The following is a 12,347-nucleotide window of genomic DNA, read 5'->3' as shown; positions in this document are numbered from 1 at the left end:
TTCATATCACGCCGTGGCAAGCCCATGGAGATCTGGGCAGACAGAGGAACAAACTTCCGGGCTGGGGACAGAGAACTGAGTAAATGCTTCCAGGCGATGGAACCCCAGCTCCAAGAACACTTGGCCAATCAGCAGATTTCATTTAACTTCAATCCACCAGGAGCTCCACACTTCGGTGGAGCCTGGGAGCGTGAAATCAGATCAGTTAAGAATGCCCTGCGAGTGATTCTGGGAAAGCAGACCACCTCTGAAGTTGTCCTTCAAACTGTCCTGATAGAGGTAGAAGGCATCATGAATTCAAAGCCTCTAGGTTATCTTTCCTCAAACGCAGTGGATCCTGATCCGATCACTCCCAATTTGCTCCTGATGGGGCGGCGGGATGCCTCTCTGCCACAAGCCATGTTTGTCAGTAGTAAGCTCCTTGGGCGAAGGAAGTGGCGTCATAGCCAGATTTTGGCTGACCACTTCTGGACCCGGTTCATTCGTGACTATTTGCCTAACCTACAACCCAGAGGAAAGTGGCTGAGGGAAGTCCAGAATCTCGAAGTAGGGAAGACTGTTCTGATCTTTGACCCACAACTGCCTCGGGCCTCTTGGCCAACAGGGCGTGTCACCACCGTCACGACCGGGAGGGATGGGCGTGTCCGGTCAGTGGACGTCCAGGTTGGCAGTCGGATTTACTCAAGACCAGTGTCACGTTTGATGGTACTTCCGGAGCTGGCAGAGGAATGAGTCTTTTTCCCAGGAGGAATTGATCCCAATTCCGGGGCGGCTATGAAAAGACTCCTGCCCTTCTATTCCCTTTCAACTCCATTTCGCTCTTTCAATGATACTTTGCCACCTGTCACCTGGCCACACCCACCTCACCTGTTGCCTATAAATTGATTGTGAACCTTTTGGCTCATTCTTTGCACTCTCTCCTGGCACTCTGATGCATAACTGTGTGCGTCTTCATGAATTACGTGAGTCCATCTATTAATTTGATTGTGTTTTTCTCTCTTTATGCCTTTTTTTATGATTTACTGTCACTCTGTCAACATGTGCACTGCTGATTGATTAATTTGTTTGCTAGACATGTGCCTTGAGCCATGTGGAAAGATTGTTTGTTTGAATTATGTTTTACAGTTTGTTTTATTGTGATTAGTACACTCACATCTTTGTTGTTCATTTATATAATTGTTCAATTTGTGTTGATTGATCACTGTCACCAATTGTATCATTTCTTTGTTGTCCCTTATGCAGCACACAGACAATGCATTGACCCAAAGTCAACCTGCATGATGCAATAAAAAAACTACTGGTGTTGAAAAAAGCCCTTGCCTTCTCTCTGCCTCATTCATCGTTCCATATCAGTTGATGTCTTCTGACCGAGACTCTGTTTGCTCACCAAACCTCACTCTACCTGAACCATTTCCATAACCCTACAGTTCCTACATTTACATAATATCAAATGAAACAATATTGTATCAAACAATGTAATAATACTGGAGATTAATAGAGATTACTAGCAGGCAGAGCTGCCAACTCTCACGCATTGACCGTACCAGATAGCAAGCACAGTTGGGCCGATTCCGGCTGAAATGCGTCAGTGTCGGCTCACTGTCGGCATCGGTGAACAGATAATGGGCCAGATCCGTGCCGACTGTGCTGTGCATAACACATCTGGCTGACTGACGGCTTTTTCTGTATGGGCCAGTATCGGCTGAAAGCAGTTCAACTGGTGTCAGGTCCATGCTCGGTGTAGCTGTGTGTATTTACCATCGGCCCGAGTTAGTTTTGTCACATTCGGGCCACTACTAGAATTAAAGAACTCAGCCGCCTGAAAAAAGGTTTTGGCGGTTAATTTAAATCCTGAGGAAGATCCTGCAGACGCAGACCAACGTTTTCCAGAGGAATCATTCAGGAATCATTCAGCTGCAAAAACGAGTAAGTAATTTAATTAATTTATTGTTCTAGAGTTGTTTGATGTTTAAATTGTCAAGATAAAAACAGTGTTTAATATGTAGATGTTTGCGAAAGAGTCATTTATTTGTGAATCGAACTGACGTTACACTCTGTTGCTGCAGTACAACTAACGTTACACCCGCGGAGACAACGTGTATAATCTGAAATTAAAAATACGATTTATTTGGTTTTAACACTCCTGTGGGGAACTCCGAAACGGAAAAGCGTTATAGATAAACAAAAGAAGCTGCAAAATAAGTGCAGCTTCTTAATTCATTGATTGGCACGTCTTGTGTTTTTGAATGTAACGTAATCTGCTTTTAGAGCAGCTCTTTAGAGTGAAAGAAAAATAAAGCGTATATCTCTGTATAATGTTATTAAAATGGTAGTTCTCTTAACATTTTTACTGCAGTGGGCATGATAACGTTACTATGACTAAGCGAACATAAACTGAAGTTTCATCTGAACGCACTGTTTGGAATCTGACACCAACACTTTTTACAGATATTTTGGTAACACTGCTACAATAAGGTTTCATTCATTAATATAAGTTAACTACATTAGTTAACATGGATTAAGAATGCACAATACTTAAGCATTTATTCAACTTAGTTAATTTTCATTTTGACATTTACTAATACATTATTAAATCAAAAGTGAACAGTTGTATTTTTATTAACTAATGTTAACAAAGATGAATAAATACTGTAACAAATGTATTGGTCAATGTTAATGTTACTGTAGTTAACACATTAACTAGCCTAATTTTAACAAATGAGACCTTATAAAGTGTTACCAATATTTTAAACTGCTGCGTGAACTCTGGCAACAGCATTTGTCTAACCTATGTGCTTAAACTAATGCTTAAGATTGAATTTTTTTGACTTCACAATATCTATTCCTTTATTTAAAAGATGCAGTTCAGAGAAACCCTCTCATGGCTAATGTTGCTGAAATGGAGATCGAGGGATCCATGAACTGGCAGCAGATCCAGGGGCAGACACAAGATAAGTTTAAATCTATATTAAAAACACAACTCTTTAACCTAGCATAAACATAACACACTCCCACATTTCTATAATTCACATCCGGTAAGGTAGCTTACACCAAATGTACTTGTTACATCGTAAAAAGAATGGCATCTATGCTAATGTTAGTCTCTCTGTCTCATTCTTATCCCAAGGTTAGGCTACTGTTGTCAGCCGGATCTAGTCTGCATCCAGACCAGATGGTGGACCTGCACCCTAAGATGACCACAACAGCCTAAATGCCAGACGAGAACATCACAACTAGACAAGACCTAGAAACAAACGCCTGTGAAGACCTCGTTGACACAACAGTCCTCGGCACAGTCATCGAATCAGATCCACGAGAAACAGACCAGTTCTCCACACAGACCCAACGGCCAGCTTCAACTCCCCTCTCACCGACGCCGGCGTGATCTTATGACCCAACGGCCAGCTTCAACTCCCCTCTCACCGACGCCGGCGTGATCTTATGAAGGTAAAGGAGGAGCAAAACTGGAGAACATAGATGTGAATTTAAGAACTTGTACAATAATTATTTGCACTTGAAAACCTGTTGAATGTTGAGATTTTCACTCGCAGACAATAGTCACAAACCTGTATTCTGAATTTGAAGCTGCAGACAAGTAACAAATGTGTAAAATGCCATTCACATAAATACAATGACAGACACAAAACTTGTATTCGTTCATTCACATTCGCAGTACAACCTCAATTAGGCATTTGCAACTTTTCAAATCTGCCATTGCTATTTCAAATCTTCACGCATTGACTTTGCAACTATTTTCGGAATATATTAGATGCGTAACTAACTTGTGCATTTGCAAACTGAGTGGCGATGAGAGAAGCTGCACTTAATCTGCCATCTTGCAATGGCAGATTTGAGAAGTTGCAAATGCCTAATACAGGGTTTTCACATTGGAGGTTTTTACATTAGAGCTGTGAGTGTAAATTTTATTGTACAAGTACAAATATTTTTTGTACAAATTCTCAAATTCACATCTACATGCTCTCGAGTTTTGCTACTCTTTTACCTTGGTGTAATCTTTTCCAATCTTCAAGCAAAAGGAGCTGAATAAAATACTCTGAATGATATCAATCCACAATCTGACTTGTGAAGCAGCCTGGAACCCTAACACACACCATGCTCGTTGTTTGGCCAGAGGAGAACTGGCCCCCCGACTGAGCCTGGTTTTTCTTTCTTCGTTTTGTCACTGATGGAGTTTGGGTTCTTGCCACTGTCACCTCTGGCTTGCTTAGTTGGGGACACTTATTCTTAATATTACTGATCGGCCGGCATTGACACCATTATATGAGAACTGAACTGAGCTGGACGATGACATCACTGTTTTCTGCAGAGCTGCTTAATAATGAAAATGGACTCTTTTTTATAATTGATATACTTTATACAGTTATTGAACAGAACTGAATAAACACAGTTGAATTCAACTGAACAATGACACTTTTTTCTTTTTAGAGCAGCTTTACAGCCAAATTGAACTCTGTTTGCATCATTGATCATTTTCCTGTTTAAAGCTGCTTTGAAACAGTCATTACTGTATATGGCTGGCTATATATTTAATGGTGACTTGACATTTGCAAAAGGAATTTATTTAGTGTTAAAGAGTGAAAGAGAGTTTGTGTGTGAAAGAGAATGATGTTTTTCTTTTAATCATAAATATAATTCACTTATTTTGTTTAAAAATTGTTTTGTTGTTAAATGTTAATAAAGTGTCTTTTGTTCATTAATACATGTTTGTATTAAAGTGTATTTGTTAATTTTATAATAAAAACCCTTTTTAAACAGTTGAATTTGTGTTTCACTGTCTGCCAGTTTCTGGGCCACATCTGGCCCGGGGACCCAGCCGACTCTCAGCCAGATCCGTCTTACAGTGCCTGGGCCAGACCTGGGCCATATCAATAAATAAGAGTCATTTTACAGGGTGTGGGCCACATCTGGGCCAGAGGAAGTTGTTTGAGTCCGTTGTCAGTGTGTTGGGCCAGTTTTGGGCCGGGGACCAAGCCAGAACTGGGCCAGAATTGAAGCAAGGTTGAGGCCCAGAGGTGGGCCAGACAAATTTTGCTATCTGGGGTGAGACTCACGCAAATTACCCTTTTCACACAGAAAAATCGCGGACAAAGAGGACACTGACACCGACAGACAAGACAGAGAAGGTTACTTTTGATATGTAACAAATCCACAGCTGTCAGATTCTGTCAATATTTTTATGAGATTCACACAATACATAACGTTTTGGCTCTTTGAAATTTGACAGATCGCTGTAGCGCGTCAGTTCAAACGGCACGTGATACAGCAGCCTACAAATACAAATCCACTGCTTCTTAGCTACGCAGCGTTGAGTGAACCTATGAAAGAGAACATCTGGTGGTTACTGGTGTAACCTATGTTCTCTCAATAGGGAACGGGACGCTGCCAAGCTCCTCGCGCTGCCGACCAGCTTCCTTTTTCCGGCAGAGAAATCTGAGGAGCAGATGGCGCGCGCGCGCCAACATATGACGAGGTAAATGCGTCGATGCGGCGCCCGCGCCATCAGCCAATGGATTGGCTTGATTCTATATGGGATTCAGACTATCGGCACACCCAGAGGGCGTTCTGACGAGTAATTTTACACGTGAAATGCAAATGCAGCCAAACCTTGCGAGAAAGAGCGCGCATGCGAGACAGAAGAGACTGTGCTCCAAACTGTGTAGCACACGCACGGCGGAGAGGGAGAGAGCGAGAGACCTTGTGCGTGTGTGTGCGTGTGTGCCTAATCAAGTTAGGCACCGAAATTTTCGTCCTTATTCGGTCTGGTTACTACCGTTTACGTCGGAACCGGTTCCCTATTGGCACCGAGTTTCGGTACCCAACCCTAATCGTGTGTGTGATGGGTAGGTTTACGGGTCGGGGAAGTGTGTGTGTGTGTGTGTGTGTCTGTGTGATGGGTAGGTTTAGGGGTCGGGTTAGTGTGTGTGATGGGTAGGTTTAGAGGTTGTGTGTGTGTGTGTGTGTGTGTGCGTGTATATGTGTAACTTCTCATCTGAAGAGATGACGTTTCACGGCCAAATCAAATAGCCAATCGGAGGAGAGCCCTTCTAGCCAATCAGAGGGGGAAAATGCGGTACCTTCCCCTACCATCCTGTGAAAAAAAATATCGCCTCCGGGCCGCCATTCGCCTTTGGCTAAGCCCCGCCCCCCTTAGTTACTGTTGCTACGTCCGACAAACAAACTTCATCTGGGCTCTGGTATCAACATGGCTTATGCTGTGACAGCTCTTCCTGCTGAAATTTTATCAAACTTTTATAAAGCAGCAAATAAAGTGTCCGATAGAAGTAGGCAAAAGGGGCTGCAATATACGTTCGAAGGCTATATTCACGACATACAGGTGAAACGCAAGGAACAACAAGGCATCCAAATAGAGGCAAAAGCATACCGGTCACAGTAAAAAAATTAACCACCGCATATCCTACTACTATTTGAGACGGAGGCTGGGACTAACAATATCAAGGAGCAACACTGTTCATGCAAAGCTGGGTAGGTCTCTATTCACTTCTATAATCGTTATTACAAAGCAAACGGACTACGCGAGTATAACGTTGTAATTTATTTATTAGCAGCGTGTGCTAGACGACACTTGTCAGGATTTGACTTCGGTTTGGGAAGGGAAAAAAACGGACACCCCCTGCCCCCTCCAACCTCTCTGGGAAACACGCATCTGTGTTACAAATGCCCCAGGCACAACGTTAACCATATTTTTGATAAAACTACGACGGTAATAGCCTGCCGAGACCAAAAATATGAGACGCCTGTGTTAAAGTCAATGGAGCGCTGTGAAAAAGTGTCGGACCACTGTGGGAGCTCGTTCTTGGCTGCGCTGTGATTGGTCAATCTACATTTTAGGGTGTGGCTTAGCCAAAGGCGAATTGTAGCTGGCTATCACCTGCTGTTAGCATCCCATTGACTCCCATTCATTTTGGCGTCACTTTGACAGCGAATAACTTTACATCTGAGCCGTCCAAAGACTCCATTTGTCCATTATTTATTTCTAAAGAAACACGACAATGTTTAAAAGGCTCCATTACTTTGTATCTTACGTTATGGCCCCGTAGAAGCCATTCTTGTAAAAATAGGCTAACGATTGCGTCATAACCACGAGACGCTCTGTCGCACAGTAGAGAAATTACCGTACAGACAGAAGTAGAAGCTCGTAGGCAATCGTTTACTGTCTATGAGGCAATCGGGTGGACATGGAGGCATAAAGTCAAGGGAGAAGCCCATAGATAGAGAGTTCATAAAAGCAATGGGACAAAATATTTCAACAACAGATTTGTTTCAGATTTCAATTCAGATTTGTCCCGGCACAGCTACTAGAAGGTCAGAACGGTTGCTCACGTGACAACTACGTCGTCAAGCTCAGTTTGAGCCTGCGCAGAACGCTTGGCTATCAGGAAGTGAGTGCCCATGTTGGGCTTTAACTCTCTCCGTTGAAATCAACGGGGTCGCTGTGTCCATTTCTTTTACTGTCTATGATATTGCGTCATTGACAGGCGACATTTTTTTCCTGGACGGCCACTTATTTAAAATTGGAATTTCTCTGAAATAAAAAAAATCTTTGGAGACTTTTGGGATATTGTAAGTACACAACTGCAGGAAATATATCACACGGTGCAAGTGATTTTTGGATATTTTATTACAAAATTCTTACATATTGGACCTTTAATGAACAGTCCCATAGTTTGAATTGATTTAGTTTTAATAATTTTTATTTTGAAATTGTATGAATTAAACATCACATAAAACAACTGAAATGGTCATCACTACATTTTCTCCATACTATGGAAATTGATTTTTAACAATAACTTATAAACAGCCCTACTGTGAGCTACGAGGTTGTTAATCGAAAGTATTTGCTTCTGTTGAAGCCGTCAGCCTGCGTTATTTCACCTTATTTTTTAAAATAATCTTGTTTAACAGCCAAATTCCTGGTGAAAACTACATTACCCATGATGCTATACAGACAAAATCCACCAATCAGAGAGTCAAAACGAGCAAAATGTGCCAACAGAGCTCTTTAGCTCCGCCCACTCCCATGAAGCACCACAAATGCAATCGAGTCAGTCTTCCTATACTTCCTCAGGCAAGGCAAGTTTATTTATATAGCACATTTCATACACAATGGTAATTCAAAGTGCTTTACATAGAAGAAATTAAAATAATCAAAACAAATAAGAATAATTAAAACAGTTTAGAATAAAAATAAAATAAAGTACAGTAAAAACAGTCGGACCAACAGTGGCACAGTGCTCATTCAGTAAATGCACAGCTAAACAGATGTGTTTTGAGTCTGGATTTGAAAGTGACTATTGTAGGAGCACATCTGATCTCCTCTGGAAGCTGGTTCCAGCTGCGGCTGGCATAATAGCTAAAAGCAGACTCTCCATGCTTAGAGTGAACCCTTGGTATTTCTAGCTGATGTGATCCTAATGATCTGAGTGATCTGTTTGGTTTATATTCAGTGAGCATATCTGCAATATATTGAGGTCCTAGCCCATTAAAAGATTTATATACCAGTAATAATACTTTAAAGTCAATCCTAAATGTAACTGGGAGCCAGTGTAGAGACCTGAGGACTGGTGTGATGTGTTCATATTTTCTGGTTCTGCTCAGCGTTCTGTATGAGCTGCAACTGTCTTATGGTCTTTTTAGGAAGGCCAGTGAGGAGTCCATTACAATAATCCACCCTGCTGGTGATAAAAGCATGCACAAGTTTCTCTAAGTCTTGATTGGAAACAAAGCATCTAATTCTTGCTATATTTTTCAGATGATAGTATGCTGATTTAGTTATTGCTTTGACATGACTACTGAAACTAAGGTCTGACTCTAGAGACACACCAAGATTCCTGACTTGATTTTTAGTTGTTAGACCCCTAGCGTATATTCAAATACTTGAATATATATGCATATTTTTCAATAAACATAAAATATATTGTTTTTATTCACATAATTCATATTTTTAAATGAGTAATTTTATATTGCTCCATTGTCATTCAGTCGATTATGCTGTTCGCAATGCTTTGTGGGATTGAAGGGGGTTTATTCACGAATCCACTGCCACTTCCAATGAGTGATTATAATCAAGGTAGGCCTATTAATATTTTTCCTTTTGCATATTAAATGATTTGAATGACTTCTTTAAGCTTATGAGATTTATGTAGTTATAGAATTATATGTCTGTTTAATGAAATGTTCTCTCTCCATGTTTTTGAGACGTGTGTATTAAAACATACATCTCTTCTAGCTGACCAAGACAGACGAGGTCGTTCCTTCACCTGCCGTTTACATCACCACTTCTTAGTTAAAGCATTTAATTAAACTTTCTAATACACAAATACTAGATCATTATAATGGGATATTGTCTGAACCTCACACTGAGAGAAAGAACATTATCTGGATGTTAAGTCTCTTGTTTAGAACAGAGCTCAAGTAACTCCAACCTTGAGAAGCTGTGTGTGTGTGTGTGTGTGTGTGTGTGTGTGCGCGCTTGTATTATCTGTTACAGACTTGTTGTCTTCGACATGCTGGCCTCTAGAATAAATCAAACGAAACTGAATGGCCCAGTGGCCAACTAAAGGCCTTTAACAACCTTTGTACATGGACCTTGTGCAAGAAAGAAAGCCAAACTTGTTTGTACTAAAGGGATTATAATTAAAGGTACAATATGTATGAATTTTTCACCACTAGAGGGCGCAGTTACCAACAATAACAAAGGCGAAGTGACGCTATGAGGGAGAGTTGAACGATGGGAGATGTCGTTTTCACCATCCAGAGATGTTATAGAATTAATGAATGATGATCACGGATGAGGTACTTATCGTCTGATCGCAATATTTTATGTCACCATAATGAATTAACTGCAAGGAACGCGAAATGTTATGCTATATTATCCTGTTACAGCTATTTGTCAAATGATTTGTTGGGTTAATGCTGCGCAGTTTAACGTGTTTATGGTTAATGCCGTGTTGTTTTACGTGTTCAAACCAATCGTACTCAAAGTAAATTTGAACGAACATTTGCAAGTAATGGCTAAATATTGTTTAACAACACATATCCGATTGTATTTAATTGCACTGCCATAATCTCGGTCAAAACACATGTGATAAAAAGCATTACCAAAGTACAAAGCGCAATATAACTGTGAATTTTCATCAGCAAAACGATCACTTGATAGTTTTTGAGGTGAATCTACATATGCATAATGATTGATCTGTCACGTCATAAAGGCGTATGTATCTCGCATTGTTATAAGTGATATTATTGACAGTTGCATGTGTTGCAAGGAAACACAGATACATACTTTTGTTTTATGTACATTTTTGTACATTTGCTCACCTGTCTAATAAAGTATATGCAAGAGCGGTGTTGCTCCAAATTAGTCGCGGACGTGGAGCTCTCGGCATCTCGAAACGCCACGCCGATATTGATCCTCATTTTAGTTCTCCTTTTTTGTCCTAAAGTCTGCTTGCCATGGTCTATAATGTTTGAACAAAACAACAACAGCGTGCCGCTAAACGTTACGCTCTACACAGTTGTCCACGTCTGTCGCCATGGTTACGTCATGGCTATACGAGCGGAAACCGAGGAAAGCGCGGATATTGCGTCATTGACAGGCGACATTTTTTTACGGGACAGCCACTTACTTAAAAATGGAATTTCTCTGAAATAAAATCCCTTTTGGGATATTGTAAGTACACAACTGGAGGAAATATATCACACTGTGCAAGTGATTTTTGGATATTTTATTACAAAATTCCTACATATTGTAACTTTAAGGTATTAAATTTTTTTCCTTCTAAATATCACATGAGTTGAATGACTTCTCTAAGCTTATGAGATTTTCCTTCGTTATAGAAGTTACCAGTGTGATTACTGAAATGTTATTTTCATATATTAATGTGTGTAATATCTGAGAGGAGACTGAGGGTCTGGCCCATGCCAGGAATACAGTAGCAGTGCTTGCTCTTTTAGCCCGGCGTCCACAGATGAAATACGGACTCGTGTTTAGAACATATAGCGGTCATGGTAAGCTAGAAGAACAGCTATATGGCACAAGAGTCATGGGAACCAACAGTTTAAGTGACCATTTCTTAAAGTGTTTACTGCACTGTTCTATATTAAAGTGTCCTCTCACTGCGAGAAAGAACATGTTATCTTAACGTTTAAGGATGAGTATCCTGTTGATAGTTTATCCAAGGTTGGATTTGGTCGGGGAGTGTGTAGGTGTGTCGGAGTGTGTGTGTGTGTGTGTGCCGGTGTGTGTGTGTGTCGGAGAGTGTGTGTGTGTCGGAGAGTGTGTGTGTGTGTCGGAGTGTGTGTGTGTGTCGGTGGCAGCCGTACACACTGTGGAGATGTGCTACTTCCTATCAGTCCATGTGTGGAAATATACTTTGTTTAGTGTGTGCGTGTGTGTGTGTGTGTGTGTCGGTGTGTGTGTGTGTGTGTGTTGGTGGCAGCCGTACACACTGTGGAGATGTGCTACTTCCTATCAGTCCATGTGTGGAAATATACTTTGTTTAGTGTGTGCGTGTGTGTGTGTGTGTGTGTCGGTGTGTGTGTGTGTGTGTGTTGGTGGCAGCCGTACACACTGTAGAGATGTGCTACTTCCTATCAGTCCATGTGTGGAAATATACTTTGTTTAGTGTGTGTGTGTCGGAGTGTGTGTGTGTGTGTCGGAGTGTGTGTGTGTGTGTCGGAGTGTGTGTGTGTGTGTTGGAGTGTGTGTGTGTGTGTGTGTTGGTGGCAGCCGTACACACTATGGAGATGTGCTACTTCCTATCAGTCCATGTGTGGAAATATACTTTGTTTAGTGTGTGTGTGTCGGAGTGTGTGTGTGTGTGTGTCGGAGTGTGTGTGTGTGTGTTGGAGTGTGTGTGTGTGTGTGTGTTGGTGGCAGCCGTACACACTATGGAGATGTGCTACTTCCTATCAGTCCATGTGTGGAAATATACTTTGTTTATCTAGGTCTTAGCCAATCAGAATCATTCATCCTGAAGTAATGGCGTAGCTAGGCCTTGGTGAAGGGTACAACTGCTGTGATCTTTGTAAATGACAACAGAGAGGCCTACGAACTCCGTGCGAGTCTTGAAGCGGATGAAACGACACACACTCTTCAGTAAATGTTCTTCAGTTGACTGCACTTTGGTCTTCATGACTCCTCATATCTGGTTCTGGGTCTTTAACTGTAAACTCCCCAACAGGATCTTTCCCTCACTAAAGCCGTTACACAGACTTTGTATTTTTGCCAGATTTTCAAATACTTATTTGCTTTAATCAAATTCACCTCGTAGCTGTTTGGTTCATGATTTATAACACTTGAACAA

The sequence above is a fragment of the Rhinichthys klamathensis genome, unplaced genomic scaffold (assembly GCF_029890125.1).
Source record: "Rhinichthys klamathensis goyatoka isolate OS25496 unplaced genomic scaffold, OSU_Roscu_1.1 h1tg000054l_1, whole genome shotgun sequence".
Classification (NCBI taxonomy): domain Eukaryota; kingdom Metazoa; phylum Chordata; class Actinopteri; order Cypriniformes; family Leuciscidae; genus Rhinichthys; species Rhinichthys klamathensis.
Note: the sequence above shows the minus strand (reverse complement) of the source record.